We start from the raw sequence: 27,619 nt of genomic DNA, 5'->3' as shown, positions 1-27,619 counted from the left end.
GTGTAGACATTGAAGGGGAGCAGCAGATTACCAGCTGCCCAATGGTAATACATTCTCTCAACAATCTGGATCAACTGCTGTAATGTATTTGCTTCATGGGTTATTTGCTTAAAAATTCATAGCAACACATTGCTATTAAGAACTAGTTGGTTTATTAGCAAAGGTTTAACAATCACACGACACAATACCAGTTCATCTGATAAATCTGTGGAATTCACTGCCTCAGAGAGCTGTGGAAGCCGGGACATTGAATAAATTTAAGACAGAAATAGACAGTTTCTTAAATGATAAGGGGATAAGGGGTTATGGGGAGCGGGCGGGGAAGTGGAGCTGAGTCCATGATCAGATCAGCCATGATCTTATTGATTGGCGGAGCAGGCTCGAGGGACTGTATGGCCTACTCCTGTTCCTATTTCTTATATTCTTATGTTCTTATGTTCATCCACCAGGCTCACAATCACCTGCCTCATTGTGGATCCCCCGAACCCAACTGGATGGGGTTTTGAGTTTTGTGAATATCACATGACTGGCTAAGCCACTCCCAACTCAACAGCTCTACAACTATTTTAATATAACTTTAAATCAAGTGCCCCCTTTTGTAAGGGCACCGAAACCCACAAATTAACAAATAAACATGGACAGGAACCTTGCTGTCAACAGTTCCACAAACCTGTGAGCATTCTCACCAGGTGCATAAATTACAACAGGCTCATTGTGTGGGATGTTTGGAGTCAAAAATTAAAATGAGGCAACTGGAAGGAGCCATTGCAGAGACAGATCAGCATTGGGCCCATTGTGATCTTTTTGAAACGTGATTTATTTTTGTTTTAAAACATGTTTTTAATTCCTGTTTCAGACCATTTCATGACAAACAACCTGTACAGAGCTTTCACACACGGCGAGGAGGGGACTGGACAGGTTAGGTGAGGGAGCAAATACATGGCAGATGCAGTATAATGTGGATAAATGTGAGGTTATCCACTTTGGGAGCAAAAACACAAAGGCAGAACATTATCTGAATGGTGACAGATTAGGAAAAGGGGAGGTGCAACGAGACCTGGGTGTCATGGTACATCAGTCATTGAAAGTTGGCATGCAGGTTCAGCAGGCAGTGAAGAAAGCAAATGGCCTTCATAGCTAGGGGATTTGAGTATCGGAGCAGGGAGGTCTTTCTGCAGTTCTACAGGGCCTTGGTGAGACCACACCTTGAGTATTGTGTGCAGTTTTGGTCTCCTAATCTGAGGAAGGATGTGCCTGCTATTGAGGGAGTGCAGCGAAGGTTCACCAGACTGATTCCCAGGATGGCAGGACTGACATATGAGGAAAGACTGGATCGGTTCGGTTTATACTCACTTGAATTTAGAAGAATGAGAGGGAATCTCATAGAAACATATAAAATTCTGACGGGACTGGACAGGTTAGATGCAGGAAGAATGTTCCCGAGGTTGGGGAAGTCCAGAACCAGGGGACACAGTCTAAGGATAAGGGGTAAGCTATTTAGGACTGAGATGAGGAGAAACTTCTTCACCCAGAGAATTGTGAACCTGTGGAATTCTCTGCCACAGAAAGTTGTGGAGTCCAGTTCGTTGGATATATTCAAAAGGGAGTTATATGTGGCCCTTACGACTAAAGGGATCAGGGGGTATGGAGAGAAAGCAGGGATGGGGTACTGAGGGAATGATCAGCCATGATCATATTGAATGGTGGTGCAGGCCCAAAGGGCCGAATGGCCTGCTCCTGCATCTATTTTCTATGTTTCTTTATGACCCTGATTGGGAACTCTCATCTCCCCGCCCCGCTGTTCCTAATGACAGAACTGCTCTTACGTGAGCTGAAGCACAAGGCAAAGAACGGAACGACAGTCCAGATTTGGGAGCAGTTCTGCAGACAGCACGGGGAGGGCCGAAGAGACACAGGTTGGGAAGGAGCAGTAGCTTGCGGGCTACAATCAGGCAGAAGGTTTTAGATCGGAGCCAAGATCAGGCAGAGGCCTTAATGGCCAGGGTGGGACTGAGTGCTCAACACACACCGATGCTACTGGTGTGCCTGGTCTTGAAGCCGTCATTCGAGGCTGCTCTGAATGCAGGCACGAAGCAAGACCCAAGAGATGAATAAGACTACCTTGCCTGGCTGCTGCCCATGTAGGGAGACACCACATTAATTTCAATGTGATTTTACTTAATTTCATTTTTACTAATGGCCTGCCAATGTGACTGAGCATATATGATGCACACTGTATCAATCTTGCTCCCCCAGCCTTTTTGCACAAGTCATCAATTTTGGCCACAAGGGCATTTTTCGGACTGCAATTAAAAGCTTCTCTGACTGATTAAAGCCTACAATCACCAGCTATCCCGACTCAGTTGCAATATTACTGTCAGAATAAAGAACTGACAAACGAGAGATTTATTTTCTTTAATTGTTTGAAGCCAACATTCCAGTCATTTATTAATTTTCTTTTAAAGGGAACGGAAAATATAACTACAATAGACTACGTCCCTCCTTCCCTATTGGAAATGTCGGTGTTTTTCATATAAACACTCAAAGTGTGATTGTTTTAAAGCTTCTTGAATGAACTGTTATATTAGTGCCGACTCCTGTGATTGAATGATGGGGCTGTATTTGGCATAGCATCAACACTCAATCTGTATTTTGGTATCCAGCCCAATATTTTGCCAAATACAGCCACCGATGTTAGGCTGTTGTCTTTGTCAGGAACATTTCTTGTCAGATTTCACCACTAGTCTGTCAGAAGCTGAGCACATGATAAATGAAAGTGATGTTAAACAGGTTCACTCAATCAGACTAAGCACAATTTTAATAATTGTCTGCTGTTTAAAAGATTACAATTTAAACAGTAAGGGTGACTTGAGAATGTTCCGAGATTAAAATCTCTGGAAACTGGCCCAAGAACACCGTTACTTGTTGATATATTTTACGGATACTCCCAGGTGACAGAAGATTTTTAAATGATATAAATCTACATTTTCAACTGTTTTTTGTGTCATAATTTGCAATTTTTAAAATTTTGTAGAGAGCTCCAAATTACAATTTAAAATTAATTGGCATATCAAAATAAATAACTTATTACAAAGAGCTTCAATTTATTTTCCAATATTAAGAAAACCCCAATGTGGCACTGGACAACTAAATCAAGAAAATTAGCATTGCTTCAAGACTTGCATAAAGAGTGAAGAGACTTACCTTTAGCTGTGACATTGCCCCTCGTATTCAGTACACTCCTGAGAAATGAAAAAGAAAAACATATTGGGTAGATAGTTTGAGTATGCAGAAGTTTAAAATCTCAGGAGGCCACACAAGTCAAAAGCTAAATAAATTTTATCCAATTGCATTGGTCTTGTGGGAAGCCAAAGGTTATGGGGAGCGGGCAGGGCAGGGCAGGGCAGGAGAGTGGAGTTGAGGTCAATGATCAGATCAGCCATGATCATATTAAATGGCGGAGCAGGCTCGAGGGGCCGTATGGTCTACTCCTGCTCCTATTTCTTATGTTCTATTGTGGGCAAATTACATCTAAATAAAAGGCAATGGCTTTACATTGGAAGATTGGCTAATTTTACTATCTCAGTGACTGACAACTCATAGAATCAGAGAATCAGAGAAATTTACAGCATGGAAGGAGGCTATTTCGGCCCATTGTGCCCACACCAAACGACCGCGAGCCAATCCAGCCTAATTCCACTTTCCAGCTCTTGGTCCGTAACCCTGTAGGTTACGGCACTTCAAGTGCACATCAAAGTATTTTTTTAATGTGGTGAGGGTTTCTGCCTCTATCACCCTTTCAGGCAGTGAGTTCCAGACCCCCACCACCCGCTGGATGAATAAATTCCCCCTCAAATTCCCTCTAAACTCTCCCCAATTGCTTTAAATCTATGCCCCCTGGTTGTTGACCCATCTGCCAAGGGAAACAGGTCCTTCCTATCCAGGCCCCTCATAATTTTATACACCTCAATCAGGTTTCCCCTCAGCCTCCTCTGTTCCAAAGTAAACAGACCCAGCATCTCCAATCTTTCCTCATAGCCAAAATTCTCCAGTCAACATTCTTGTAAATCTCCTCTGTACCTTCTCTGCTGCAATCACATCTTTCCTGTAATGTGGTGACCAGAACTGCACGCAGTACTCCAGCTGTGGCCTAACCAGTGTCTTATACAGTTCAAGCATAACCTCCCTGCTCTTGTACTCCATGCCTCGGCTAATAAAGACAAGTATTCCATATGCCTTCTTAACCACCTTATCTACCTGGCCTGCCACCTTCAGGGATCTGTGGACCTGCACTCCCAGGTCCCTCTGTTCTCATCTTGTTGAGAACCTACAATTTCAAAGGTGGACAGCAGAAATTCTTAAAAGCTCCAAGTGATCAATGATGTCCACAGGTAACCAGAGAAGGTGGAATAAATTCACTTCTTCAGTTAAACTAGAATCTATTTTTGATGTCCCAGGAAATAAATTCTACAGAAAAGCCAGCAATCACAGCCAACATCATCAGCCCTCAATCTCAACAACACCAGCTATCACACAACGCGCACCTTCCTGTTCCTGCACCTCAGACTATTCTATTCAGCAAATAAAGGGTGGGTATTATCAGCTGTCCACAAGACCCGTTAGTATTCTACGGTTTCAAGCAGATTCAAGCCAGGAGAAATAAGGAAATGTAACCCTCTCCCCTGCCCCTTCCCCCACTGACTCAACCTGCAATCTCCAGCTGTGAGATCTCCTGGAAACAATTTTACAGAATTTATAACACAGTAACGACAGAATGAGGTCCAATTCCCCATCTTTTGAAGAAGTCCATCAACTACTATGCCTCAACGTTTACGCCTTGGAATAAACATTTCTGAACTCAGCAGTTTAATGTCAACATTTTGTAACCTCAACTGTTTTTCTCACCCATCCAACATCATCTTTCCCCAAACATTTCCTCTAATCTTGCTGTCACTTCAATAGTCATGTCTTTACAGGCAGGCATTGGTTAAGAACAGTCACTGTAGAATGGCTGCGTAAGATTAAAAAAGAAACTTCAAAATATGTGCAATGAGACAAAGCCTCGAGGTTTGCTAACATTAACACCCAGATCTCATTGCTTCCCCACACAGCAATCGTCCAGCGCTCATTTCTGCTCATTTCAAAGGAACCTCATACCTTGCAGAATGACAACTTCCCTCAATGACAATACAAATATCCTGAACAGCCTGGCAATGTATGGATCACAGCAAGACTGGGATGCAGGACTCGTAGAGGTAGCTACTCCAGTACAAGCGATCCTGAACATTTGAGGAGTGCTATCATGTGATGAAATTGAGCGCTGAGATAGGGGTGAACAAACGATGCATCTTTACAGTGTATGGACACAACCTCAGTGCTCCAAGCCACTGTACCAGAAATAGAAAGATTTACAGTTCTCTCAGAGTTAAGGATATACTGACAGGTGAGCTATAAATCTGCTAAACACAAGAACATAAGAAATAGGAGCAGGAGTGGGCCATTTGGCCCCTTGAGCCTGCTCCGCCATTCAATAAGATCATGGCTGATCCAATCTTGGCCTCAACTCCACTTCCCTGCCCGCTCTCCATAACCCTTCATTCTCTTATCGTTCAAAAATCTGTCTATCTCCACCTTAAATATATTCAATGACCCAGCCTCCACAGCTCTCTGGGGCAGAGAATTCCACAGATTTACAACCCTCAGAGAAGAAATTCCTCCTCAACTCCAGCTTAAATGAGCGATCCTGAAGGGCAGGAGGAGGACATGGGTGACAATTAATATAATTTGCACATGGAACTTTCAAAAGGAACCTTTACCTAAATATCACATCTTAAACAGTTTAACAACTCTAGTAGTTTTATCAGCCTCCACTGCTCTATGGGGCAGAGAATTTCACAGATTTACAACCCTCAGAAAAGAAATTCTTCCTCATCTCAGTTCTAAATGGGCGACCCCTTATTCTGAAACTATGGCCCCTAGATCTAGATTCTCCCACGAGGGGGAACATCCTCTTGTCGAGCCCCCTCAGTATCTTAAACATTTCAATAAGATCACACCTCATTCTTCTAACCTCCAATGAGTATAGGCCCAACCTGCTCAACCTTTCTTCATAAGACAACCCCTTCATCTCAGGAATCAACCTCGTGAACCTTCTCTGATATTTCCTCAAACTTCATGGGATGAATAGTACAACAACAAGTATTGAAGCGACAGTTGCCATGGTTATTTGAACCTTTCCAGACTGCAACCTTGGCACAAAGCTTTGTAATCTAATTTCAGTCACTAACATGTATATAAAAAAACACAGCTAAGAAACTCTGAAGCCTAAAGGTGGATGAAGTAGCTGAAGTCTTAAGGATCATGAAATGGCTGAATCCTGGCAGTATTTTTTTTAAGTGTAGCTTTGAGGAGGCGATGGCCATAATCTGCTCAAAACAGCACCGTTACACTAATCTCCCATCATACCCCCAGGCACCTTAACAAAATCTCCTTCCAGACCCAAATTATAAACATGGAAATTGGAAGAGGATGTAACCCGGGGAGGGGAGGAGAGTGTTAAACTTGTGTTGTGTCTGAACAATGCTGGGACATTAAGGAATGCTGCTCGACACCTCTGGATAGCTGATTGAGAGGGGCTCTTGTCTTTCTGCCACTGTGTGCCCAGCACTCGTCTCAGGCACTATCAAAGCTCTACCACCTTAATATAAAAAAGGCACAAAAAGGTTTCGAACCTTAGCTTCAAATGATCTGCGAATTATCCTTTTTTTTTAAAGATTACTTCAATGTGGAAAACATTTTGCTGTATACCTCCTAAAAAATTCAATGCTTCTTCTGCAAAGAAAACATCTCCGTAAATTCCTAAAGTGGTTTCTCATGTGCTATTACTGTAAATCGGTGCATCTGGTACAATTGATAAATGTTTCCACATTCCTAAAGGCACAAGATTGAAGCGTTTGAGCAATTTTTGTGCCAGACACCTACCCATCCTTTCCCCCATTAGAATATGGTCACTGAATATCACAAACAAACCGATGCAAGAACTATCTGCCATCCTGCAGTGAACCACACACAAGCCAGAAGGCAGTTTGGCACTCCGAGGGTTAACACACCTACTTTCATAAACAGATTAGTCAACATCTTCAAGTGTTTGGTGGAGCTGTGAATCCCAACTTCCACACTGCCCTGGACTGGAAATTAAACCTCATTAAAAACAGCAACAGCAAAATATTCCACACACACACACACACACACAATGATATATTATATATAAAAGCTACATATGAAAACTGACTAAATAAAAACCAGTGCTACTAACCTCTTCACCTCTTCTCAGTTGCTTATATTAAAAAGCTGCTGGGGAAATAATCCAGCCGGAAACAGTGAGGTTTCTACAGCTCGATGATGGGGCTTTACACCCTATGGCCACAGTTACTTTGAGCTTTTGCCTGTTTTATCCATGTATTGCAGCTTTTATGTGATTTCTCTTTGTCCGCTGCTGTACTGTCAGTGCTTCCTGTTATGTAAGACTTGTCACTGCACATTACAGGCATTTTCACAGAATGCAGCCCTTGCTGGCTTCATTTGCGATCACCCTTCTCCCGATCCATTTGTTGTACAAGTTGAAACCCTAGCCCTGCAACATTTGGTGCCTCGCAATGTGCTCTCTAAGAGCGGCGTGGGACCGGTCCACGGCCGGTCACAAATACACGCCATCCTCCTCGCTGGCCCAATGACACTTCCTTGACTATTATTTCCTTTACGAATGACATCCCACTGAGCAAAGGGCTGGCAGGGTGTTTTTATTGCGGGGAGCAATTTCTTGTTTTATATATAAACTGAGAGCGAGGATTAATTGACAACTGTGTTTGTGAAAATGTCCACAGTGCCCACCCTCCTGGATAAAGGGGGCTCTTATAGAGACACCCTCCAGGGAGAAACAAAGAACATTATGGAGAGAAAACATACACACACACACACACACACTCACTCACTCTCACACTCACACAAACATACACATTCTCACTCACACACACACTCACTCTCACACACACAAACACACACACTCACTCTCACACTCACACAAACATACACATTCTCACTCACACACACACTCACTCACACACACACAAACACACACACTCACTCTCACTCACACACAATCTCACTCTCACAAAAACACACAAACACACACACTCTCACAGCTTAGCTTTAAAAAAAACTTGGGACCAAAAGCATTAATTTGAAGCACATCAGGGTGACATCTGAGATCAATTTCCTGCATTGCCTCACTCACCACATGTAGAATAAAAGCCATTATTTACCATACACTGCAGTGCCTGCTTTTTCCACCCTCACACTCTCATAACAATCTTTAAAATGACCAAATCCCCCTTCACAGACACATCATGGCGCTGCAATAATAATGAACCAGGCCCATTAACAAAGATATTGTAAAAATAAAGGTTCCATTACCTTCAGCCCCCAGTACCATTTGTTCTCAAAACTGGCACAAAAAGATGCTCATTAAGCGTGAAGCCATCTGGCTCTAAGTCTCTAAGTGCTGTGTTACGGAGAATTCTGTAAAAAAAAGTATATATGATACAGACGGGAACAGCCAGTTTTCTCTTGCTGTAGGTCATTGTCCTAGCACTCTCTGTACAGCAGCAAGGCTCAACACTCAATCGTTTGCTTAAAAGACCAGTCCTTTACAAATATAAATTCTGTGTGCAGTGTAAACAAATGAATCTGCACTGCAGTCCCACTGTTCAGCTGGAGTATCACATTTATCCTTTCCTTCAGTTAGTACAAACCAGGGGGAGAGAGGCAGGGAGGGAGAGAGAGAGCAGAGGGAGAGAGGAGGGGGGGGGGGGAAGGGAGAGGGAGGGGGGGGGGGAAGGGAGAGGGAGGGGGAGAGAGAGGGGGGAGGGAGAGAGAGGGGGGAGGGAGGAGGGAAGGGGGAAGAGGGAGCGAGAGGGGGGAGGGAGAGAGAGGGGGGAGGGAGGAGGGAAGGGGGAGGAGGGAGCGAGAGGGGGGAGGGAGAGAGCGGGAGGGGGGAGGGAAGGGGGAGGAGGGAGCGAGGGGGGGAGGGAGCGAGAGGGGGGGGAGAGAGCGGGAGGGGGGAGGGAGAGAGCGGGAGGGGGGAGGGGAGGGGGGGAAGGGAGAGAGGGGAGGGGGAGAGAGGGGAGGGGGGAAAGGAAAGGGGGGAAGGGAGAGAGGGGAGGGGAGGGAGGGAGGAGGAGTGGGAGGGAGAGGGGGGAGGGATAGGGAGGGAGAGGGAGAGGGAGGGTGAGGGAGAGAGGGGGAGGGGGAGAGAGAGGGGGAGGGAGAGAGAGGGGGAGGGAGAGAGAGGGGGAGGGAGAGGGAGGGGTGGGAGATGGAGGGGGAGGGAGGGGGAGAGGAAGGGGGAGGGAGGGGGAGAGGAAGGGGGAGGGAGGGGGGAGGGGGGAGGGAGGGGGGAGGGGGGGAGGGAGGGGGGAGGGGGGGAGGGAGAGAGAGAGGTGCGGGAGAGAGGGGGGAAAAGAGGGAAGCAGAGGGAGGGAGGGAGAGCAGAGGAAGAGGGGGAGAGAGAGCAGAGGGAGGGAGGGAGAGAAAGAGAGAGCGGGAGAGCAGAGGGAGGAAGGGGGAGGGAGAGGGAGAGTAGAGAATGGGGGAGAGAGAGAGAGAGAGGTGGGAGAGAGGGAAAGCAGAGGGAGGGAGCAAGAGAGGGGGAGGGAGGGAGAGAGAGAGAGGGGAGGAGAGAGAGCAGAGGAAGAAAGGGGGAGAGAGGGAGGGAGAAAGAGGGAGGGAGAGTGGGAGAGAGAGAGAGAGAGGACGAGCAGAGAAATAGAGGAGGGAGAGAAAGAGAGAGAGGGGGAAAGCAGAGGGAGCGAGGGGGCGAGAGGTGAGGGGGGGAGGTGGGTGTGAGAGAGGTAGAGCAGAGGGAGAGAGAGAGAGAGATACACACACACACACACATATATATATATATTTAACACACATATATAACACACACAGAGACACACACATTTGTAATTCTTATGTGATCTGTAGCCAGACACCAGAAAAGACTGTACAATTAAGTTTGCCTCATCTCTCTCTCCTCCCCCCTCAGCCTCCCAGAGGAACAGCATGCTTTTAATTTAAGACTCTGAACACTGCCAGCATTTTAAACACCACAATTTTCCTGTTATTGTCCTCAGACACAGGCATTAAAATGCACACACGGTTACAGCAGACCACACAGATACACAGCTCGGACTGCCAGTCTGCACCACATTCTTCGGCATTTCACCATTCCTCCATTTTACACTGGGTGGGGGAGCGGGGGGGGGAGGTGCTGACTGTGCTTTTTAGGATCAAATACCTTTTAAATAATAAATCAACTACAATTTGTAATAAAATATTTATTAATAACACAGAATTGAGTGATGGAGTTATTTAAAAATTAGACACTTTGATTGACTTGATGCTTGCAGTGAAGTGATGTGGAGCTGCACAGAGATCCCTACATATTCTCAGAACCACAACACTGCTAGCTCTTCACACGAATCATTGGGTGGGAGAGGGTTACACAATTTCTTCCTTTAGCCAATTATCGGAAGAGCATTAACACTTAGAACGAGCATAACAGAAATGGATGTGGTTAAGACAGTTGCACTTAATTATCTGTTCTTCAATGACTCACTTGGAGTACCATGGCTCCAAGCTCTTCAAGGAGTCTGCTTGTCGTGTAACGCACATACACAGACTCAGAATTCCACGGGCCTGCTGAAAGTAGCGAGGACAGCCACTGGTTTGGAACCTTTCGTAGCTTTCAGAATGCTTGTGAATAGTTTCAAAGTTGCGATCCATGTCACATCATTGAAACACTTCCCAAAAACTTCACGGTGACAATTACAGCGAACTTCAGCACCCACCACGGTTTACATACAGTAGAAAAATTATGCATCAGCACTGGCTCAGTGGGCAGCTCTCTCGCGTCTGAGTCAGAAGGTTGTGGGTTCAAGTCCCACTCCAGGGACTTGAGAACAAAAGTCTAGGCTGACACTCCAGGGCAGTAGTGAGGGAGTGCTGCACTGTCGGAGGTGCCGTCTTTCAGATGAGACGTTAAACCGAGGCCCCATCTGCTCCCTCAGATGGACGTAAAAGATCCCATGGCACTATTTTGAAGAAGAGCAGGGGAGTTATCCCCGGTGTCCTGAGGCCAATATTTATCCCTCAATCAACATCACAAAAACAGATTATCTGGTCATTACCACATTGCTGTTTGTGGGAGCTTGCTGTGCGCAAATTGGCTGCTGCGTTTCCCACATTACAACAGTGACTACACTCCAAAAAGTACTTTATTGGTTGTAAGGCACTTTGGGATGTCTTGAGGTTGTGAGATGTGCTATATAAATGCGTCTTTCTTTCACATAACTGTCATTAAACCCCAATACAATATGCAATTCCAGACAAAAACCTATGGCATTCAGTGCGTGGGCGACACCCCTTCATTATTACGCTATTGGTCACATGATGCAATACACATTCAGCAAAAACTTCAATGCACCTCTCACTTGCACTATTTATTCTACAGGCTTGATAATCTTACCGAACATAAATCAAAGATAGGAGGCCAAATGGCAAAGCTCTGTGGCAACAGTGAAAGATACACAGCTAAACAAGAAACCACAGAAAAAGATGTCCTATTTAAAATAATAAATATTTGGGAAGGAGTTAAAGGCTATAATTCTATCACAAGTGTAATGTATGTACCTATGAGTATGCCCACAGGTTGGTAGAGCTGTTGAGTTGTGAGTGGCTTAGCCAGTCACATGATGTTCACAAGACTTAATAAAACCCCAGCCAGTTGGGTTCGGGGGATCCATGATGGGGCAGGTGGTTGTGAGCCTGGTGGATGAACTGGTAATGTATCATGTGATTGTTAAACCTTTGCTAATAAACCAACTAGTTCTTAACAGCAATGTGTTACCATCAATTCTTAAACAAAGAACCCGTTAAGCAAATACATTACAAGAAGGTTCTGAGGAACTATAACATTGAGTTCTGCACGATCTTTAACTGAAGGAAGCAGCTTACACACAGTACTCCAGATCATCATCATCATAGGCAGTCCCTCGAAATCGAGGTAGACTTGCTTCCATTCTTAATACGAGTCCTTAGGTGACTGAACAGTCCAATATGAGAGCCATAGTCCCTGTCACAGATGGGACAGACAGTGGTTGAAGGAAAGGGTGGGTGGGGAGTCTGGTTTGCCGCACGCTCTTTCCGCTGCCTGCGCTTGTTTTCTGCATGCTCTCGCCGATGAGACTCGAGGTGCTCAGCGCCCTCCCAAATGCTCTTCCTCCACTTAGGGCGGTCTTTGGCCAGGGACTCCCAGGTGTTGGTGGGGATGTTGCACTTTATCAAGGAGGCTTTGAGGCTGTCCTTGTAACGTTTCCTCTGCCCACCTTTGACTTGTTTGCCATGAAGGAGTTCCGAGTAGAGCGCTTGCTTTGGGACTCGTGTCTGGCAAGCGGACAATGTGGCCTGCCCAGCAAAGCTGGTCGAGTGTGGTCAGTGCTTCAATGCTGTGGATGTTGGTCTGGTCGAGGACGCTAACGTTGGTGCGTCTGTCCTCCCAGGGGATTTGTAGGATCTTGCGGAGACATCGTTGGTGGTATTTCTCCAGCAACTTGAGGTGTCTACTGTACATGGTCCATGTCTCTGGGCCATACAGGAGGGCGGGTATCACTACAGCCCTGTAGACCATGAGCTTGGCAGCTGAAGGCTGCGCTGGTGCACTGGAGGCGATGTTAAATCTCGTCATCAATGTCTGCTCTTGTTGATAAGAGGCTCCTGAGGTATGGGAAATGGTCCACGTTGTCCAGGGCTGCGCCATGGATTTTGATGTTTGGGGGGCAGTGCTGTGCGGCGAGGACAGGCTGGTGGAGGATCTTTGTCTTACGCATGTTTAGCGTAAGGCCCATGCTTTCGTACGCCTCAGTAATACGTCGACTATGTCCTGGAGTTCAGCCTCTATATGTGCACAGACACAGGCATTGTCCGCGTACTGTAGCTCGACGACAGAGGTTGGGGTGGTCTTGGCCTTGGCCTGGACTCGGCGAAGGTTGAACAGGTTCCCACTGGTTCTGTGGTTTAGTTCCACTCCAGCGGGGAGCTTGTTGACTGTGAGGAAGATTGAGAAGAGGGTTGGGGCGATGACGCAGTCCTGTTTGACCCCGGTCCAGACGTGGATTGGGTCTGTGATGGATCTGTTGGTAAGGATCACGGCCTGCATGTTGTCGTGGAGCAGGCGGAGGATGGTGACAAACTTTTGAGGGCATCCGAAACGGAGGAAGATGCTCCATAGACCCTCGCGGTTGACAGTGTCAAAGGCCTTGAAGGCGGCCATGTGTAAGGGCTGGCACTGCTCCCTGCATTTTTCCTGCAGCTGTCGCGCTGCAAAAATCATGTCCGTTGTGCCCCGTAGAGGATGAAATCTGCACTGCGACTCCGGGAGGAGCTCCTTAGCCACAGGGAGAAGACGGTCGAGGAGGACTCTAGCGACAACTTTCCCAGTGGCTGATAGCAGGGAGATCCATCTGTAGTTGCTGAAGTCGGACTTGTCCCCTTTTTTAAAGATGGTCCCAATCACTGCATCTGAGCTCTCCCAGCATGCTGCTCCCTCCAGATGAGAGAGATGAGGTCATGTATTCGCGCCAATAGTGCCTCTCCGCCATACTTCAGTGCCTCCAAACCCCTGTACAGTTGTAGCAGGACTTCTCTACTCCATGCCCCTCGCAATAAAGGCCAACATTCCATTTGCTTTCCTAATTACTTGCTGTACCTGCATACTAACTTTTTGTGTTTCATGTACAAGGACCTCCAGATCCCTCAGTACCGCAGCATTTTGTAACCTCTCCCCATTTAAATAATAATTTGCTTTTTTATTTTTCCTACAAAAGTGCATAACCTCACATTTTCCCAAATTATACTCCATCTGCCAAACGTTTCCCCACTCACTGAACCTGTCTATATCCCTTTGTAGATTCTTTACGTACTCCTCACAACTTGCTTTGATCTTTGTATCATCAGCAAATTTGGTTACATTACACTTGGTCCCTTCATTCAAGTCATTAATATAGATTGTAAATAGTTGATAGTTGAGGCAGCATAAGGGTTGACATAAATCTTAAATTAAAAATGTAATTAAAAAAATGATGCACAATCACTTAAAATTACTTTACGCAGATTTCAGCCCGGATTAAAATCTTCAAATGCTTTTTAAAAATAATTACATTTTTTAAAATTGTATTTGATGTATTGAGGGGACTTTTAATTAAATTGGAAAATGAGAACATTTATTTTTTATTAGAATTGTGTAAATTCTTTCAATATTTGGGGATTCTGTTTGGAAATGACAGCAATGGAATCCTCGTTTCTGATTGGAGGATCCAGCTCACATGATCCCAGGGAGGTCTCCGAAACCTGGGATTGGCGGGCCTTCACGCAAGCGTGCGCCTGGAGGGCTGAGACCCAAAGATTCCGCAACCAGGGCGCCCGGAGGTAAGTTTGTATATTTTTTAATCGGGTTGAGGGCGTACTCCAGTGGTACTCTGTCGACTGCATATCCCAGGCCATTATATATATTATATCCTTCTCAGGCAGTCCCCCGGAGTCGAGGATGACTTGCTCCCACACTAACACCAGTTCTCAGGTGACTGATGAGCCCAGTGTGGGACCTACAGTCTCTGTCACAGGTGGGGCAGACGGTGGTTGGAGGGACGGGTGGGTGGGGGGCTTGGGTTGCCGTGCGCTCCTTCCGCTGTTTGCGCTTGGCTTCCGCGTGCTCCCGGCGAAGGGACTCGAGGTGTTCGGGGACTTCCCGGATACTTCTCCTCCACTTTGGGCGGTCTTGGGCCGGGGATTCCCAGGTGTCAGTGGGGATGTTGCACTTTTTCAAGGAGGATTTGAGGGTGTCCTTGAAGCGTTTCCTCTGCCCACCCGGGGCTCACTTGCCGTGTCGGAGCTCGGAGTAGAGCGCTTGTTTTGGGAGTCGAGTATCGGGCATGCGGACAATGTGGCCCATGCATCGGAGCTGGTCGAACGTGGTCAATGCTTCGATGCTGGGGATATGTATTATATTATATATAATCTTTTCACTACACTGTATAACTTTTGACCGATCAATTCAGTACAAAAAGAGAAAAAGGGTCAAAATGACCACAGGGTTTTTTTTTGTTTAAACAGTGAAAGCTGAATTCAAAAGGCAATTTTTAAAGATTTATGGTACTGTGTACACAGTGATCAATATACTGTCAAAATATTCTATCACAACCCTGTCATGGGGAGGCTGCAGATATGGAATGATGCTACCGTGATGTTCCCAAGATGATGCACATGACTTCCCTGCTACTGCTTACAATAATTCCAGGAGCCCCCTCCCCACCAATGATTGGCTGGCCTTTCCCGTCCCCCAGCCTCCGAGGGAGGGCAGATGTGAAGTGACAGTAATGCCTCAGCACATACCATTGGCCATCGCCTGCCTGCCTGAAAGCAGGGGCGACTTGATGTTATTGAGAGCGGCACAGAGAGCACACACCACCTCCCTTGTACCCAGTCGGCAAACACACCACATGGCCATCAACAAGACAGTCCATGAATAGTTTCATATCTGCACACTACTTGGCAGTAAGTGCGTAATTCCCAACACATTTCAGAATACGGTGCAGCATTTTTTTTTAATACCTTGCCTTCTTCTCGAACAGGAAAAGGTTTGGTTCCCATTGCAGTTCATGTTAGGACAACTCCTTCTGGAGTTTGATGGTAAACTTTTAAATTTAATCTTGAAGCCTCGAGGTGTTGGGTTAGTTCCACTTGAGTTTGAAGCTGAAGAATGAAGCTTTGATGCTCATTTTATGTTGGCCTCATTCCCTCCCCCCCAAAACCAGCTCGAGTTTCGCCTCCCCTGCTGACCAAAGCCTTGATGGCCAAATTGTCAGCTGGGGTTCGAAGCTTCATTTCACGCCTGTAAGCTTTTGATGCTTGTACATGAACAAAACAAAGGGCGACTGCCTGTTCCAGGCTGGTAGGATACACGATTCTGTAATAACAATTCATGTGCAGAAATGACAAATCAGAATGATGCAGAGATAGTGAACATCTTATTAACTTTGTGATACGCCACAATGGTACCACACCAAAAACCCTCCCCACTTGCTGTTTCTTTCATGAAATAATTAATTTTGTTCCTGTCTAAGAGGTCCTTCAGATATCACTGACACAACGTTAAAACAAAATGAAATCAGACATATAAAAAAACATTGCATTTATATAGCGCCTTTCATGACCACCGAACGTCCCAAAATGCTTCTGAAAGAGAAAGAAAGACTGGATTTATATAGCGCCTTTAACGACCACAGGGCACCCCAAACGCCTTACAGCCAATGAAGTACTTTTGGAGTGTAGTCACTGTTGTAATGTGGGAAACGCAGCAACCAATTTCCGCACAGCAAGCTCCCACACACAGCAATGTGATAATGACCAGATAATCTGTTTTAGTGATGTTGATTGAGGGATAAATATTGGCCCCAGGACACCGGGGATAACTCCCCTGCTCTTCTTCAAAATAGTGCCATGGGATTTTTTACCTCCACCTGTGAGGGCAGACGGGGCCTCGGTTTAACATCTCACCCGAAAGACGGCACCTCCGACAGTGCAGCACTCCCTCAGCACTGCATTGGGAGTGTCAACTTAAAGTGAAACAAACTCCCTCTCCCACCTAGATAAGCAGAAACATTTTATATGTATATCTATATATCACACAAGGGATCTATGTTTAGCACGTGTAAAATAATAATTCTGGCATTATCACTGCTTAATCAGGAAGACAAAGGGCTGCAAGGCCAGTAAGGTACATGGACGGGATACACCCAGACAAAATGAGTCAATTATCTAATTGGCACCACATGGAGATACAGGAGGCACAGGTCTCAGGAGAAAAGACAGGTCTCAGGAGAAAAGTCTGGTGAGCATGAAGTCGGATTCTGCGCTGGGTGGGCGGGGAGGAATATGGAGTCTTCATTTCTCTGGCCCGAGTAAAGAAAGACCTGCATTTATATAGCGCCTTTCACAACCACAGGACACCCCAAAGCGCTTTACAGCCAATTAAGTACTTTTTGAACTATTGTAGTTTAGGAAACGCGGCAGCCAATCTGTGCACAGCAAGCTCCCGCAAACAGCAATGTGATAATGACCAGATAATCTGTTTTAGTGATGTTGATTGAGGGATAAATATTGGCCCCAGGACACCGGGGATAACTCCCCTGCTCTTCTTCAAAATAGTGCCCTGGGATCTTTTACATCCACCTGAGAGAGCAGATGGGGCCTCGGTTTAACGTCTCCTCCAAAAGACGGCACCTCCGACAGTGCAGCACTCCCTCAGCACTGCACTGGGAGTGTCAGCCTGGATTTTGTACTCAGGGCCCTGGAGCGGGACTTGAACCCTCAACCTCCTGACTCAGAGGCGAGGGTGCTGCCCCCTGAGACACGGCTGACACACAGCAAGTAGCTGCACCCTTGCTCCATTTCAGAAAGTCCTGGCTCTATCCCTTGCTGTTGGGAACCCGATAATGTTTCAATGATAGACCAAGCGGCCAGACAACATCTCAGAAAAAGAGTTGTACATGCCGAGAGATAAAGTACTTTGGTGGTCTGATTTATTTTGAAAGTAAGTATACACTTACTCACTCTTACACACACTGTTTTGATAATGGTCTTTGTTAAACAATCATAGCAAATATTGGAATACTACAGAAGTGTGTTATAACTGTCGCTAGTGTATAAAATTATGAGGGGCCGAGATAGAGTCCAAAGGAAGGACCTAGTTTCCTTAACTGAGAGGTCAACAACCAGGGGGCATAGATTTAAAGTAATTGGTAGAAAGATTAGAAGGGATTTGAGGAGAATTTTTTCACCCAGAGGGTGGTGGGGGTCTGGAACTCACTGCCTGAAAGGGTGGTAGAGGCAGAAACCCTCACCACATTTAAACAGTACTTGGATGTGTGCTTGAAGTGCTGTAACCTACAGGGCTATCTATGGACCGAGAGCTGGAAAGTGGGATTAGGCTGGGTAGCTCTTTGTCGGCCGGCGCGGACACGATGGGCCGAAATGGCCTCCTTCTGTGCTGTAAATGTCTGTGATTCTAATCTCGCAAAAGGAATCCAATGACATTTTCAGAGCGAAGGTAATGAATACAAAATACTTCACAAATATAGTACATTGAGAAAGGTTATTGGAATACATACATTTCAAGTGGCCTGCAAATTGTGGGTTAAGCCTGTGTTTGAAAGCTGAATATTCCACATTCAACAGACATTTGTGAAGGGCTGACAAACAATAAAGGCTTGCACTTATTTTGTTTAAAAAATATAACAGATGATGTTTAAAGTAGCGCGCCCCAAATTCGTGAATATTTTTCAAAATCATCATCTTGGAGGGTTTGCTGACAAAGACTGGGAAAGAATGGTGGCTGGGAGAGGGTTCTATCATGTCAGTCTCCGATCGGGACTGAGGAAACGGACTGCTCTGCGATGGGCAGACTGGATGACAGAACAATCAGGATGCTCTGCAAGTTGTCTTTAGGCCAGAAATGCTGCCGTCCCCACGACAAGAGGAGGGGGGGGCATTGCTAAATTACGCTCGGGATTTAGGTCCAAATTGCCGCATTAACTGCAGGTACTCAAGAGGTCAATTACAGAGAAGTATTTATTTCAAGTTGAAAACCGCTTAAACCAAATTTAAACTCTCTCAAATTTTTGAATTTATTCCATTTATTATTTATCAGATGGAAAGAGGCACTGCAGGTGCGACACTGGAGCGGCAGAGGAACAGTGATGTGTTCTCTGTTGCAAAGGCGAAAGTAAGCCGAGCAGATGGGGAGGACCCTTTGGCAATGTGATTTCTGAATCGTACACCACAATCTAGAATCTTCGCAAAGCAAAGCAGAGAAAAAAAATCACACGTACTTCCAACATTATTGCAGCACAATGCAATAATCAGACAAAATTAACAAGGGGGTAATCAGCAAAGCCAAGGACTTCTAACTGCAAGTGATCTTAAAAGCCATTTTGTTGAGACCCAAATATAGCTTCATGCCAGAGTGGATTAAGCAGGTAATGTATAGCGCAGCTGTGCACATCCTCAAGGCATCACCTGTCATAAAGCCAATGTTTTGATGATTACAGAAAGAATAACAGATACCTTGAAGCAAGTTAGAGGCAGTAACCCAATCGAGACATTCAGATAATGTCATAAACTGGGACAGTGAAGGTCTAGCAGTTTATGAACATTATCGGAGGCCTGAGATTCGGTTACAGCCTTTAGTCCACTCCCAGATATAGATTTTTTCCCAAATATAATATTGTGGACACCATAAGATTATTTTTTAAATTATAACCATGGCTTTCTATAAACTTGCATTTATATAATAGTGTGACTAAACAAGTGATCTTTAGTGTTTTGCTAAAGTAGAAAGCCTTTAAAAAAACTGCAAATGCAGGAAATCAGAAACACAACCCGGAAATGCAGGCAACACACTTCAGCAACTATGGAGAGAAAGCAAGAAAGACTTGCATTTATATAGCACCTTTCACGACCACCGGATGTCTCAAAGCGCTTTACAGCCAATGAAGTACTTTTGGAGTGTAGTCACTGTTGTAATGTAGTAAACACAGCAGCCAATTTATGCACAGCAAGCTCCCACAAACGACAATGTGATAATGACTAGATAATCTTGTTTTTGTTATGTTGATTGAGGGATAAATATTGGCCCCAGGACACTGGGGATAACTCCCCTGCTCTTCTTCAAAATAGTGCCATGGGATCTTTTACATCCACCTGAGAGAGCAGACGGGGTTTAATGTCTCATCCGAAAGACGGCACCTCCGACAGTGCAGCACTCCCTCAGCACTGTCACTCCGACAGTGCGGCACTCCCTCAGCACTGTCACTCCGACAGTGCGGCACTCCCTCAGTACTGACCCTCCGACAGTGCGGCACTCCCTCAGTACTGACCCTCCGACAGTGCAGCACTCCCTCAGCACTGCACTGGGAGTGTCAGCCTAGATGTTTGAACCCACTTGAACCCACAACCTTCTGACCCAGAGGTGAGAGTGCTGCCCACTGAGCCACGGCTGGCACTGTGTAGACTTGTATAACCCATCACGATTGAAGCACTTCAAAGTTCTTTGGTCACATGTCAAACGGAAAAGGATACAATTTCTTTTCCAAATAAACCCATAGTTTAAAGAAACAAAAACTGAACGTGTTGGACATACACAGTCAGCCAGTAAACTTGCGGAGAAAATATCTAAGTTAACATTTTGGGCACAACTCTTTATTAGGGCTAAAAAAATATGATCTAAATGGGATCAGAACAAAAGGAGAGGGACGTAAAAACAGGAAAATTAATGTTAAAATGTTTCAAATAAAAACAGGAGGTAATTAAACGGATAAAATGTCAGAAATATAAGATGGAAAGAAAATAATAAAAGAAACTAAGATACGAAAGAGACAAAGATCGGTGAATAGCTGAGGCCGTGAGGGGCAAGTCAGGTAAAAGAAAGATTGCATTTATATAGCGTCTTTCACGACCACCAGATGTCCCAAACCGCTTTACATCCAATGAAGCCTAGTCACTGTTGTAATGTGGGAAATGCGGCAGCCAATTTGCGCACAGCAAGCTCCCACAAACAGCAATGAGATGCAGGGTAATATCCAGATAATCTGTTAGTGATGTTGGTTGAGGGATAAATATTGGTCCCATGATATAACCCCCCTGCTCTTCTCCGAAATAGTGCCATAGGATCTTTTATGCCCAACTGAGAGAGCAGAGGTGGCCACGTTTTAACAATTCATCTGAAAGACGGCCTCCGACAGTGCAGAACTCCCTCAGTACTGCACTGGAGTCTAAAAAATAAGAGATACTGACAAAAAGCGCAAGATCCTGGGGCCTGAAGAAGAGAAATGCAGACTAACACCAAGGGGTGCGCATTCCTCCATCTGCATGGGGTTGTGGTGGAGGGTCCGAACCCCAAGTATTAACCCATCTCCCCCCTTCCATCAACACATCCACCCACACTGCTGTAAAGAAAATGGAGGCTATAAAGATATGGGGCTGGATTTCTGGCTCCTCTGCGCTCAGTGTTACGCCCCGGAGCGGGGGCAATGGTGGGGGTGAGGTGTTCTGGGCGGGGGGGCCAGCCTCCAGCGCCCCGCGGTGATCCCCGGGTCGGGTTTAGCGGTGACAATGGCGGGGGTGAGGTGTTCTGGGTGGGTGGCCAGCCTCCAGCGCCTCGCGGTGATCCTCGGGTCGGGTTTAGCGGTGACAATGGCGGGGGTGAGGTGTTCTGGGCGGGGTGGCCAGCCTCCAGCGCCCCGCGGCGATCCCCGGGTCGGGTTTAGCGGTGACAATGGCGGGGGTGAGGTGTTCTGGGCGGCCAGCCTCCAGCGCCCCGCGGTGATCCCCGGGTCGGGTTTAGCGGGGGCGTGGAGCAGCACCGCCCGGAAGAGCTGCGCCCGGTGTGTAACGCCCCCTGGGTCGCGACACCGGCGCGAGTTTGAGCTCCTGCCCGACCCGTCCGCCCCGCAGCGCGCCCCGCAGTGACCGCCCGGGAAATCAGGGCGGGCCCACCATCCCGACAGCGGGAAGGTGAGTAATGGGCTCCTGAGGTACGGGGGAGTGTTTTTGCTTTTAATTATTTTGGCGATGTGTGTTGTGGAGACGTGGGCAATGTTTTGGGAATGTTTGTGGGTTTAAGTTCCCCCCCTCCCCCCAGGCGTCTCTGGGAGCGCTCCCGGCCCGGCTCTTTAGCTCGGGAGTTTCCCATCCTAACGCCCCGAGAAAGGGGTACAACGCCTCCCTTAGCGCTGCGCCCCCTGACTCAGGGCCCAGCTGCCCAAACTTACCCACTGAGGCGCTAACTGTTCCCGGGCGCTAACTTTACCACCCCACCGGCATTACCGCCCCAAAGCCCAGAATCCAGCCCACGAGGCTATTAAAGTCACTGTGAGCCAGAGGGTGACAGTGTGCCCAAGATAAAGATGAGCTGCTGTCTCTCGAGCTCGTTCAGCACAGAATCACGCCCGATGAAAAGTTACACCCCAAAAAATAACTGGTCTGTTCTCTCCATAGATGCTGAAGTGTGTTTCCTGCATTTCTGGTTTATGTTTTGGCTTTCTTGCATTTGCAGGTTTTTTTAAGCGTATTTACTATAGCCAAACACTCTAAAGATCTCTTGTTTAGTCACACAATTAGAAGAGTTATGTTTCACAGACAGACCTTTGTGACCACTTGGCGATGCAAATATCGCTGAGTCTTTTTGCATGATGTGCATTAAGGAAGGATGGCACGGAGAGAGAGAGAGATACAAATCTCTGGCTACTTTGTAAGTGGCTGGTATTCTGGGGTCACAACACAATGTTCTTCATAATCGGATACCCCATGTATGACACTGGCACGGAGTGTTGTGTACACGCCACAGGATGTAGGGAACAGCACCTCACAGTATGTAGTGTAAGCCGTGGCTCAGTGGGCAGCTCTCTCACCTCTGAGTCAGAAGGTTGTGGGTTCAAGTCCTACTCCAGGAACTTGAGCACAAAAAAATCTAGGCTAACACTCCCAGTGCAATGCTGAGGGAGTGCCACACTGTCGGAGGTGCCGTCTTTCAGATGAGACGTTACAGCGAGGCCCCGTCTGCTCTCTCAGGTGGATGTAAAAGATCCTATGGCAACATTTCAAAGAAGAGCAGGGGTGTTATCCCCAGTGTCCTGGCCAATATTTATCCCTCAATCAACATAACAAAGAAAAAACAGATTATCTGGTCATTATCACAGTGCTGTTTGTGGGAGCTTGCTGTGCGCAAATTGGCTGCTGTGTTTCCCACATTACAACAGTGACTACACTCCAAAAAGTACTTCATTGGCTATAAAGCGCTTTGAGATGTCCGGTGGTCGTGAAAGGTGCTATATAAATGCAAGTCTGTCTTTCTTCCACAAACCCTGGATTTGTTCCTGGCCACCAAAGACGAAATGCCATTGACAACACAAGTCACTGGCAGGAGAGGCACGCTGGACTCTCAACCCATCTCTACGGGGCACCAATATGATGCACGGAATGGTAAAGTCATACAACATCTGCAAGGCTAATGCAGCCCACATTATTCCATTGTTGTCCTTTGTTACCAAATCCACCCCTCGCTGTAAATGGGAAGAAACAATGGCAGGCCTTTGATTATTCACACCGAGCTATGAATCCAGTCAACCGCTGTGATACTCGCTCATTTCTGCCACTTTTGGGATGATCTCCACTGGGTCAGTATCTTCCTTTCATAGAAATTTACGGCACAGAAGGAGGCCATTCGGCCCATCGTGTCTGTGCCAGTCGACCAAGAGCTACCCAGCCTAATCCCACTTTCCAGCTCTCGGTCCATAGCCCTGCAGGTTACGGCACTTCAAGTGCACATCCAAGTACTTTTTAAAATGTGGAGAGGGTTTCTGCCTCTATCACCCTTTCAGGCAGTGAGTTCCAGACTCCCACTGCCCTCTGGGTGAAAAAAGATCCCTTCAAATTCCCTCTAAACTTCCCCCCAATTATTTTAAATCTATGCCCACTGGTTATTGACCCCCCTACTAAGGGAAACGGGTTCTTCCTATCCACTCTATCCAGGCACCTCATAATTTTATACACCTCAACAAGGTCTCCCCTCAGCCTCCTCTGTTCCAAAGAAAACAAATCCAGCCTATCCAATCTTTCCTCATAGCTAAAATTCCTGAGGGGCCCTGCCAGCTCTAGTTTCAATTCCTGAGATTATTTCCGACCCTATCTAAGTTGAGTGGAGTTCAGTGTTTATTTTTTAGAATTAGCATCTTTTAATTTATAGCAGTCAGATGCCCCGGAGTATCAAGGATCCCATGTCAGGGGAAGAAAATGAAAAGAGGGAATGGAGCCATGGGGGGGGGTGGGGGGACTTTCTAGAAAACAACAGTGGACTGAGAGGGAGAGTTACATAAAAGCTTAGAAAGCAAAAGGAGAACAACACAGAAAGAAAGCAAAACCAAGAGAAAGGATAGGGGAAAAAATATGATTTGAATTAATAAAATAAAGTGCCTCATGAAACTGGGACATGTCCAACCCACAACAGAGATTTACTTGTACATGGACCCAACAGCATTCAGGTGGAGAAAACAAACAATGGGACTCTCTCATAAAACCATTGCGTCAAGTTCACTCAGCTTCGCACGTTATTCTCATCCGTGTTTAGAAATCCCTCCATGGCCTCGCCCCTCCCTATCTCTGCAATATTCTTCAGCCCCACAACCTCCACCAACCCCCCCAGAGATGTCTGCGCTCCTCTAATTTTGCCCTCCTGAGCATCCCTGATTATAATCACTCCACCATCGGTGGCCGTGCCTTCTGTTGCCTGGGCCCCAAGCTCTGGAACTCCCCGCTAAGCATCTCCGCTTCTCTCCTCCTTTAAGACGCTGCTTAAAACCTACCTCTTTGGTCACCTGCGCTAATTTCTCTTTCTGTGGCTCGGTATCAAATTTATTTGTTTGGTCTTAAAACACTCATGAAGCGCCTTGGGACGTTTTATTACGTTAAAGGTGCTATATAAATACAAGTTGTTGTTGTTGCTAAATGTCAATGCTTTCAACAAATATCGTGGGTTGAGCAACAAACTCAGAAGCCCTCTGTTGTCCCAGGCCGACATCACGCTCGTTAGCTTGACCTCTGGATGTACAATCAACGCCATGAGCTACTAATTCAGTCGACATTCGATTGGAGAGCCCACTTATACCAAGGAAATGTCACTGGGAAACTGCGGTAGCCAAGTGATTGCACATTAAAAAAAACATTGATTGATGGTTTTCAGACAACACCTATTTCTGTGTCGTGACATTATTTCAATATACTGCATTCAAAATCTCTGTACTAATGCAGTAATGAATTACTGAAGAGCTTATGAATAAAACTTCGAAGGAACTCCCTCTTCAACATTCTCTGAAGATGATTTTTTTAAAATTCATTCCTGGGATGTGGGCATCGCTGGCAAAGCCGGCATTTATTGCCCATCCCCAATTGCCCCTTGAGAAGGTGGCCATTTCAGGGGGCAGTTAAGAGTCAACCACATTGTTGTGGGTCTGGAGTCACATATCGGCCAGACCGGGTAAGGGCAGCAGATTTCCTTCCCCAAAGGACATTAGTGAACCAGATGGGTTTTTACGATTTAATTAACTGAATTTAATTTCCCCAGCTGCCGTGGTGGGATTTGAACCTCTGTCTCCAGGCCTCTGGATTACTCGTCCGGTAACATAACCACTGTGTAAGACCAGGCCCTCAAAACTTCCACCAAGCTCATGGTCTACAGGGCTGTAGTAATACCCACCCTCCTGTATGGCTCAGAGACATGGACCATGTACAGTAGACATCTCAAGTTGCTGGAGAAATGTCACCAACGACGTCTCCGCAAGATCCTGCAAATCCCCTGGGAGGACAGGCGCACCAACATCAGTGTCCTCATTCAGGCCAACATCCCCAGCATTGAAGCACTGACTACACTCGATCAGCTCCGCTGTGCAGGCCACATAGTCCGCATGCCAGTCACGAGACTCCCAAAGCAAGTGCTCTACTCGGAGCTCCTTCATGGCAAACGAGCCAAAGGTGGGCAGCAGAAACAGTGGGGATGTTGCACTTTATCAGGTGAGTTACAAGGATACTCTCAAAGCCTCCCTGATAAAATGCAACATCCCCACTGACACCTGGGAGTCCCTGGCCCAAGACCGCCCTAAGTGGAGGAAGTGCATCCGAGAGGATGCAGAAATCAAGTGCAGGCAGCGGAAAGAGTGTGCGGCAAACCAGTCCCACTCACGCCTTCCCTCAACGACTATCCGTCCCACCTGTGACAGTGTCTGTGGCTCTCAGATTCGACTGTTCAGCCACCAAAGAACTCACTTCAGGAGTGGAAGCAAATCTTCCTCAATTCCGAGGGACTGCCTATGATGATGATGATGAGGCTACCATTACCTGATGATGACCAATGCTGTCGTACAAAATATGAGAGACAAAGTCAGCTCATTCAAGAGCCTGTTCTTCACATGCAAGCCTTGCTAGAGCACGTCAGCAGAATATCTGGCAGTCAGATCGCTGACAGCTGAGCCTAATCCTGCCCATTCTTCTCTGGGAAGAATCACTGGAAAGCCCGGGTAATTTTCCCCTTCCAGGTTTCTGGAGAATTCTAGCTATGAAGAAAGATTGGATAGGCTAGGGTTGTTTTCTTTGGAACGGAGGAGGCTGAGGGGAGATCTAATTGAGGTGTATAAAATTATGAGGGGCCTGGATAGAGTGGATAGGAAGGACCTGTTTCCCTTAGCAGAGGGGTCAACAACCAGAGGGCATAGATTTCAAGTAATCGGTAGAAGGATTAGGGGGGAGTTGAGGAGAACTTTTTTCAGCCAGAGGGTGGTGAGGGTCTGGAACTCACGGCCTGAAAGGGTGGTAGAGGCAGAAACCCTCACCACATTTAAAAAGTACTTGGATGTGCACTTGAAGTGCTGTAACCTACAGGGTTACGGACCGAGAGCTGGAAAGTGGGATTAGGCTGGGTAGCTCTTTGTCGGCCGGCACAGACACGATGGGCCGAATGGCCTCCTTCTGTGCTGTAAATTTCTCTGATTCGATGTTGTAGGAGCCTGCCTGGGTGCCCGAGACCAGGTGTCAGGCCAGAGACCTCTCTGTTCCGATTGGTTGAGTGCCACACTCAAGTAATTATGATGTTTTGCAAAAACTCAATTTAAGATCAATAGCAACTCTGAAAGGCTGCAGCATACATGCTTTTCTCGAAATAGTCACAAGTCTCTTTCAGCCCCAAATAATGTGTTCCTCTAAAGGTTTGACTGTAACCATGGCAATCAACAATGGCTTAAGCACAGCATTGGCCACAAATCTCACAAATTACAATGGAGGGGCTGACAACTGAGACTGGAAAAGCATCTTAAATTGAAATATATAATTCTTCCAATTCAATTCTTTTATTCCTACTGTTTATGGGGAGGTGGGGGGTGAATGAAAGTAGAATTATTGTTAATATTTAATAAAAATTAACCACCCATAAACTAATCTGAAATATAATTATAGTAAGCCGAGCAGCTTAGTCCTTTTATGCGTTATGACATTATTTTAATTCTAATCTATCTTTTGTACTGTGGGCAAATGACATGGAGCACAATTTTAGGCGACATCTGTATTCTATTAAGGCTCGGTTTTAAACAGACTGAACCGGCCCCTTTTTTATTCTCTTTTCCACCCAATTCTCCACATTGACTACAATAAGGTACAGTCAAACAGGAATAAATAATTCAGCTCGCAGCTCCAGCCCTTTCTGCCATATGTGCTGTCTGCATAAAGACGTCTGCTGAAAAAAAAAATCTTGTAATGAATACCGAAAACTGCACACGCTTCCCTTTTATTTTTTGCTTTGGGCATTCGCAGCTGCGTGTTCTGTTTCTACAATCTTCAAAACATTTCTCCCCCACACCCCCAACAACCCCAGCTTCAAATAAAAAAGGGTAATTTCAGCACAATCCACACTCGCCTCCTC

General features: G+C 46.3%; 1 protein-coding gene across 1 annotated transcript in view; it reads right to left on the bottom strand.

The window, feature by feature from the left end:
• The window catches only part of ahdc1 (AT hook, DNA binding motif, containing 1), a 244,764-nt gene that overhangs the window by 51,347 nt on the left and 165,798 nt on the right, over positions 1–27,619 (bottom strand). The window contains exon 2 of the mRNA XM_070898781.1: positions 3,205–3,242. The gene's annotated coding sequence lies outside the window, so the exon portion shown is untranslated. The remainder of the gene's footprint in view (positions 1–3,204; positions 3,243–27,619) is intronic.

This window comes from Pristiophorus japonicus, chromosome 14 (genome assembly GCF_044704955.1).
Source record: "Pristiophorus japonicus isolate sPriJap1 chromosome 14, sPriJap1.hap1, whole genome shotgun sequence".
In the NCBI taxonomy this organism is placed as follows: domain Eukaryota; kingdom Metazoa; phylum Chordata; class Chondrichthyes; family Pristiophoridae; genus Pristiophorus; species Pristiophorus japonicus.
The sequence above is the reverse complement of the archived record's forward strand: the minus strand, read 5'-3'. Positions and strand labels throughout refer to the sequence as shown.